General features: G+C 39.0%; 1 long non-coding RNA gene across 1 annotated transcript; it reads left to right on the top strand.

Moving 5' to 3' along the window:
• Window positions 1-564: 564 nt before the first annotated feature.
• On the top strand, window positions 565-3,880 carry LOC137154049 (uncharacterized). Its single transcript, XR_010920049.1, has 3 exons — window positions 565-633; window positions 1,353-1,412; window positions 2,824-3,880. It is a non-coding gene; the product is annotated as an uncharacterized lncRNA (long non-coding RNA).
• The last annotated feature ends 3,816 nt before the right edge of the window (window positions 3,881-7,696 follow it).

Genomic DNA, 7,696 nt, shown 5'->3' with positions numbered 1-7,696 from the left:
CATTATTTAAGGCTGACAAACTTAATTTATTTGTGTATTAGTATTAACACTGCTGGTTGTTATGGCAAGGCTTGTTATTGTCAGGGTATTTAGATTTCTGCATGTTTTTTTTTAATTAAACTTAAATTACTATGGCAGCTTTATGTTAGATTATCAATTGTTCTGAGTCCTTATATTTCTGGCAGTTTGGGTTACTTTCAAGATTAGGTATGTGCAATTGCATGTCCAGTTTGTGTGCAGAAGTACCAAGATTGTACAAGTAACTGAAATAACTTTATACACACAAGAGACTCACTGTTTGAGCATATGTGGTCTTGTCTCAGTGCAGGGGACTGGACTAGTGTATGATTGGAAGGGACCATAATAGGTCAATATTTCTATGATTCTATGCAATTACCCAATTTGTGAATGCAATTGAAAAATTGGGCTCTTAATTTTATTGAATTACTTTGTTTTCTGCATAATTAGCTGTAACATTCAGTATGTTTTCCTTTAACTAGACCAATAAAGCGGCATGAGCAAGACCTATATCATGATAGGTCCTGGTTCTATCAGACAGACTTTGTCATATAACCATGACTTCTGAAAGCCTATAGAGGGGGAAGCTCTAGGAAAACAATGGGAATCCCAAAGGTGAGTAGCTAGTTAAACCCTAACAGCCCTCAATGGATAAAATAGAGGTATTGAGTTCAAAAGAAACAATCCATTAGAAGGAAGATGTGAACAAGTGGCACTGCCTGCACTTCTTCAATTGCCTTGTGTTAGTTGTTAATGGGAACAGCTGAATAAAGGCAGCATTTTAATGGCCAATGAGAATGTTTCTATAAAAAGATTAAATTCCAGAGTTTTGTCTTTCAACATTTTTATTGCCCTTTCTGTGCTTTTTATGAGCTGTTAATTTCTTTCATACTTGACTATTATTAATAGAGGGCAAATAAATGGCGAAACTGCTTCTAGAGGCAACTTGATTGGCCTTACAATACTTACATGTTTTCCAGTTAGTGATGTGAGTCGAGTCGTCTTCCTTGCACCGGTTTTACATTAGCATAAGTCCACTGATTTAGACTGAATTGTTTTCTGATTTTAAGCCAGTGGGAGATCTGGATCACACCCATTTTTCTGTTCCAAAGAACAAAATGTCTAAGGTTTTACCTAGGAATCTAAATGAAGATTTATTTTGTCTAGATGTCTCTTTCCTCTGACCCTTTCTTGATGCTATACAGAAATTGAATAGCTGGTGAGAAGGAGTTGGTTTGGCAAATGTGATCATGAACAGATCAATCCATGTTTTTTGTCAAGAGTAAAACAAGTAATGGGTACTTTTCTCTGTGCACGTATCTGCCCAATGATAGATAAAAAAGCAGCTCTGACAACATTCAGCCTATTCTGTTGATGCAGCAACATTGATTTGTGTAAGTATAGTATTAGTAAGTTTCCTTTTCTATTTCTTAACTTTGCCCACTGTACATGGGGAGTAACTAATGTTCAGTGTACCACTGGTACTCTGCATATTAACAAATATTGTCTTTGAAGAAACCAGGTCCTCTTTGTCTTGGCACTTCATAGTTCCCTATGGGGAAGGGGTGAGGGTGAAAAGTGTATTTGCAGGGCAGAAAAAGGAGAGAGCTGGATGTATGAGTTCACTAACCCAATGTATAGAGAAAAATAACACTGTGCACTTCTAGGGTTATTGTCGTCTCAGAAGCTCAAAGGGTTCTACAAAGACTAATTAGTCCTATTGTGAAAACTGAGTCACAGCTAACTTAAAGGGCTTACCCAAGGACACACAACAAGAATGTAGAATCCTACTCAAAATAAAATTCTATTCATTCTTAAAAATTCCAAGTTTAAATCAAATTAATTTTGATTCTGTTCAAGCTGTGTAATATTCAGTTGGTCTGAATGTATTTTAATAAATCTGCTGGCAGGGATGTTTACTCAAGCAGCAACTATTGCAGAACACTAAAAAAAAAAAAAAAAAAAATTTTATGTGCCTAATTGCAGGCATTCCTAACAGAAAACCTACAATCCGCCAGTCAAGGGAACAAACATACCATGTGACCTCTGTATCAAAACAGCTCACTTTTCAAATGATTTGACAATATTCTATATTCAAGGCAGTATGTGCAGTAAGCGGCATGTGAGTGATCCAGAGTGCATAGCCATTCAAATAACAACAAACAAATGTTTGGAAATCTTGTTCTATTATCAGTAAATTCACAAACAGAACAAAGGGCTGAATTATTCTCTATTTTCTACCTTGTAAATAGTTTGCCCACCTCTGTTCCAAGTCCTGTGATTCAATTGTTAGAGCATAGGTTCTCAACGTGGTTATGACCGCTCTGCCCTTTCTGTGTCTCTGCATGAGAGGTGAGTGACTCTCTCAAGGAGACCCAGGCATGCAGGAGGAGGTGGAGAGATATTGCACTAATGCACATTCCATACCTGTAGAGTGAATTCTGATCTAGGAAAGCTATTCCTATGGAAATTGGATTAAAGTCCCAAATCATTCCACTGCCCTGTAGAGTACAGATTACAATCTTTCCTGCAGTGAATCTCTGACTTTAGTATGCTGTCTGAAGAAAACCACAGTCAAATTTTGAAGATGATCTTGTACTGTAAATGGATACTATTTCCTAAACTTGTTGCAATTATAATGGGTTTTGATTAAAAGCTTGTTATCAACATGAATGTGGAGGCTTGTTTGTTCTAATCTAGCTTGTAATACTCCATTTGTGCCAGTCTGACCTTCCCAAAAATTTTATTTTTTTTTTTTTTTTTTGGTTTGTTGGCCAATTCTCCCCCATCTTTACTGCATTATAGATGCTCAGAAGAAGACGAGGTAGTCTGAGGCACACCAGTACACATCCATCTACAGCTGCAGGAAACTAAGGCCTTGTTCTAATGACCACTGAAGTCAATGGCAAGCTTCCGATGGACTTTCCTGGATGTCGGATCAGGCCATAAATAAGAGACAGATGCTCAGCTTGTCCTAAATGCCCAGTGCCAAAAAGGGCGCTAATCCTCTATGGTTTCAGCCAATAAACACCAGGAGGAAAAAATAGTCTGACACACTACTAGTGCTCCCCCAACTGTTAAAGCATTTACACAGCATATAATTTACAGATTTTGTCATCTGTTGGGAGTAGGAGGGGAAAAGTCATCTTTAAAAGCTATTTCCATGTAGTGGTAGTTAGACTATGTTCCCTCTTTCAGAACTTCTCTTGATACAGAGTTTGGTTTCTTCTCTTATGACACTGCCTCTGGAATTAATGTTTATTGCCTTCACTCTCTATTTCACTTCTAATGTACAGTAAATGCAGACTGGCCAAGTCAGCTTGTCCAATATCAATACGTTTCTGTAATAAAACTCTGGATAATGGCAAGACATTGTGGAAAGGAGATAAAAGTGAGTGTAATATGCATTCATGACCCTTATAAGGGGGTTCACCAGGAGTTGTGAGGTTGATTATTGGATCCTGTTCTCAGTTAGTTATGTGGCACCATATTTTTAAGAGACACAAATACTCTGAACTATCCACAGTAGCTCCCTCCATACCACTAGTGACTCAGCTATCTCTACAGTCTCCTCCAGGCCAAATCTATTACCTGTCCTCTCTCTTTTATAACAAAATCAAGGGAGTGGATGTCTGCTAAGTCTTCCCTGCTGGATTACCTGTATGGCTCACCTTGCCGCAAAGGGTGTGCGTGCTTTATGGTCAGCACTGTAGTGTCTGCCTTTCCTGCCCCATGATTACATATTGAAGAACAAGACCCTCAAAATTATTAGTGCTCCAGGAAAGACAAACAAGCCACTTTTGTTCTGACCAGGCATTGGTGATCAAGTGTCATACTGTGGTGAAATAACTAGGTGGAATTTTGCTCCCAATAGTTTTGGTGGGTAGGGTCCTGTCGTCATTGCTGTCTATGTGCGTGTTACCATTTGCTTTGTTGAGGAGCAAGTGAGGGCCCTTGTACTGAAACCTTTTAATTCCTTTGAGATTTTCACTCTCTCTCTCTCTCTCTCTCTCTCTCTCTCTCTATATATATATATATATATAAACCAGCTGCTATTCTTAACTCCACTCCTCCACATGATGCCCCCATGCTCCTAGTTTGCATGGGGCAAGTGACATATTTGAAAATGCCATTCCGGTCAGGAAAGGGGCTATGTAATACATCCGTCCTGCACTCCATATGGCTGAGTCACATCTGCGTACTCAATTGACTGAAACAATGCAGAGATGACACAATTATGGGCAAGTCAGCTGGTTTTCTGCTCCACCTGGCACTTAATCAACATAATTAGCTAAATTTCATTTGCCAGATCTTTATTACTAGTGGTGATGCATGAGCCATAAGGATCACACTTTGACTTTCAGATCCCAAGTTGAGTCTGCAGACCTAGCAGCTTGAAAAAGAAATCATCCTTTGACTTGTAATCTGAGTAGTCTTGATCTGGAAATCATTGAGATACTGTATATTGAAGGCTAAACGGTGCCTTAAAGCACATTAGCCATGCTAGGGAGCCTGAAGAGCTGTAACAGACAAGAGGTGGCTAGAGGTACTTCTGCTGTGCCACTGTAGACAAAATATCTCAGCAGCAAGAGCAGTAGTGTGATGGACAGAGTTAGTTTCTTTAAAAAATGTGCCCCCCCCCAAAAAAATCAGTATGCTCCTTCTGGATACATGTAGAGCCTTCCCCATTATCTTACCTTGATGGGACACACCCTCTTGGAACTTAGAACAGCATTGGCCATGCTAGTTACTCCTCCCACTTGCTGTACACAAGCAAAGTCACAAGTTGGTCATAAACACAAGATCCCATAATTCACTTTTGCAGTCACTTTTCAGAGTAACAGCATCCTGTTTCTTCTTCTGTTCATTTTAGCACCTGGGATCTCCATCCCTCCATTTTATGCATTACTTTAAATCGTTGCCATTGTCACAATATAAAAGAATTCATCCAGCAATTTATTTTTTTTAGAATTTGAAGGCTAAATCTAACACCAAGGATCCAGCTTCAGGTATCTAGTATATTGAAACCCAGGACATGGAGTAAATTCACTGGCCCATCTCCTACTGCCACCTTATTCAGAATTCTTACCAAACCCATGTTGTTTCCAGCTTGCCTGGAAACCAAAATTGCCAGATATTTTGCAAGGTTTCCATCCTAGTTTTCGAAACCTAGGTTCAAATGAGCTTCAGCTAAGCACATGGATACTGAACCTTCTCAAAGCTTGGAGGCTCACAAAACACTAAGGGCTGTCAGCAGTGTCTTTGATCTTCAGTATGACTTTATATATAGATTAAGGGCCAGACGCACCGGTCCATGTCATCAGCTTTATTCTGGCTGGTGATGGAAAGCAATTGTTAACTCATCTGACCTGGCCAGTTAAACTCCATTTATGGCTGCTTTGCATAGTAGTGAAAAGTAGCCAGAGTGTGCTGGTAATACTGAACCCTGGTGTTAGACTTACCCCCTTCTCCATGTATATAATGTTTACAATATTTTGCATCTTGCACTTTTAAACAGTTAAAAAGAATGACATGGAAATTATAGTAATAAGAAATGGCAGTGAAAGGAAGGCTAGGAAGTGACTCCTGCTCTGTATATAAATGAATGAGATGGAATACATTTTGAAAAGCCCACATTTTTGAGTGACTCAAAGATAACAAAGAAAAAATGAGTACATTATTGCTGGATTTTTTTCAAGAACAATGCAACATCCTCAAGATATGATGAAGACAAAAACATGTGAATTTTGATCTAGTCTAACTGCCCATATTTGGTAAAGCTAAATATTTTTCTTAGTCATAAAAATACTCAGGAAACTAACAACTCCCATGTTTTTGTTTGGAATGGTAACTACTAGTTGGTATTATTGAAAACTAGTGGCTAAATTCAAGATAACCCTGAACTACTTCTTATTGTAAATCAGACTTGACCATGGATTGCAGGCCTAATTCTGTTTTCCTTTAGACTGGTGTAAATCAGGAATGATTACATTCAGATAGAGGCAGTTACACCGGTGGTAAGTGAGATCAGAATCATGCCATGTTCATGCATTGTAGCATTATATAAAAGTCGTGGGGCCAAGAGCGGGGATGATCTCCAATTTTCTGCTTTTTAGCACCTTTGAAGCTGTTGGATTTAACATTATTTAACCTAAAATGTAGCAATATATAGCAGGGTTAGCTTTTATTTATATGTGGCCATAGCCAGTTCTTTCTCTGTGATATGAGGATATCCAAGCAAGTAATGGCAATCTCTGAAGACACCATGCTCTCAGATATGTGCATGATACGGGAGAGGCTGTCCCTAAGGAATGGGGATTTTTATGGAACTCTGTGACACTAGTTTAACAAAAGAGCTGAGCCTTCTCTTGCCATACCTAATGGGGAAGGGGAAGCAGACTAAACCTCAGCACTTTAATCGGACCCAACACTGATCCCAAACCAATTTGGAAAAAAATGTAAGACAGTCTACTTCATGGTTGCCTCTCCCAGGCACTGTCACCCACACAATGCTGGTTTCTTTCCACATTGACTTCCTCTCCAACTAAGAACTCTACACCATATGCTACTGTTGTTCTCCCTTGCCCCTTAAGACCTGTTGAGGGGTCCACTTACTTCTCCAATGGGCCTTGGGCATTTCCATTTTAAGTCTCCCACACCACAGAATTCCAGGAAAAGAACCAGGAAAATGGGAAAGACCTTGTGTGAGTACGTGTATTGAGCAGGAGAGGGGAACATGGGGGATAAATCATTAAACTGAGATGAGGATTGAAATTCAATTCACCATAGCCTCCTGATGTAGGTGCAGAGATTTTGGCATTAGTTTAGAATCCAGTGGAGTTGAGATCTCAGCATAAAGATGCTGCCAGTGGTTGTGAAGGAAGAACAAGTTCTGACTGCTGCCATCTCTTCAATTTGAGGAGCACAAGTTACTGAAAGGATCACACAAAACTGTACATTCTCTATGCACAAAAACCAAATTATGTTCAATTCTTGCACACTTGACAGTGCTCTAAGCAGGCATGCCAGATGTGCTCTTAGATCTTCTTTCTAACGCACTTGTTGCTCATATGAAGAAAGTCCTACTAGATGACTGACTGTTGTACTACCATGAAATAAAGTATCTGGCAAAAAGGTTAGCAGATACAGGGCTCCCCAGGTCTTTTGATAGGGATCAGAATTCTTCCTTTAAGTTAACAAGATGTGAAGCTACTGATTGTACTGCTTGTTTTGCTATTAGTATTAGAATACTGCCATAAAGTGCATTTGCATCAATTGAGACATCTCACTCTTTAATCATATGTGCAGTGCTGACATCTTAACTTTGGCAGGAGTTACTTCTTCCTCATATTTTATGAAGCGCACAGACTTGATTTTTAAATTTTTAATTCTAACACATCTTATTAAACACTCAGGCCTGGAGAAGCACCATCAGTCAAAGTTGTCATTATATGCATGGAGGGCTATCATCTGCCTTTCTATCCTCATAATTCATTAATGATGCACAGAGCTTTGTCATTTGTCTTCTCAACTCTTTGACTTGATTTTATTGCTTATCCTTTATGGCACATGGAGACTTGTATAGCGAGTATTCATCATCAGCATTATATATGTAATGGAATGTATCATCTTTTAGGTCCCAAAGTTAGTTTTTGTTCTTGTTGTATTTTTCATATAA

Source organism: Emydura macquarii, unplaced genomic scaffold (genome assembly GCF_026122565.2).
Source record: "Emydura macquarii macquarii isolate MOO-44397 ecotype Brisbane River unplaced genomic scaffold, CSIRO-AGI_Emac_v2 contig_295, whole genome shotgun sequence".
Taxonomy (NCBI): domain Eukaryota; kingdom Metazoa; phylum Chordata; order Testudines; family Chelidae; genus Emydura; species Emydura macquarii.
Note: the sequence above shows the minus strand (reverse complement) of the source record. Positions and strands in the feature narration are given on the sequence as shown.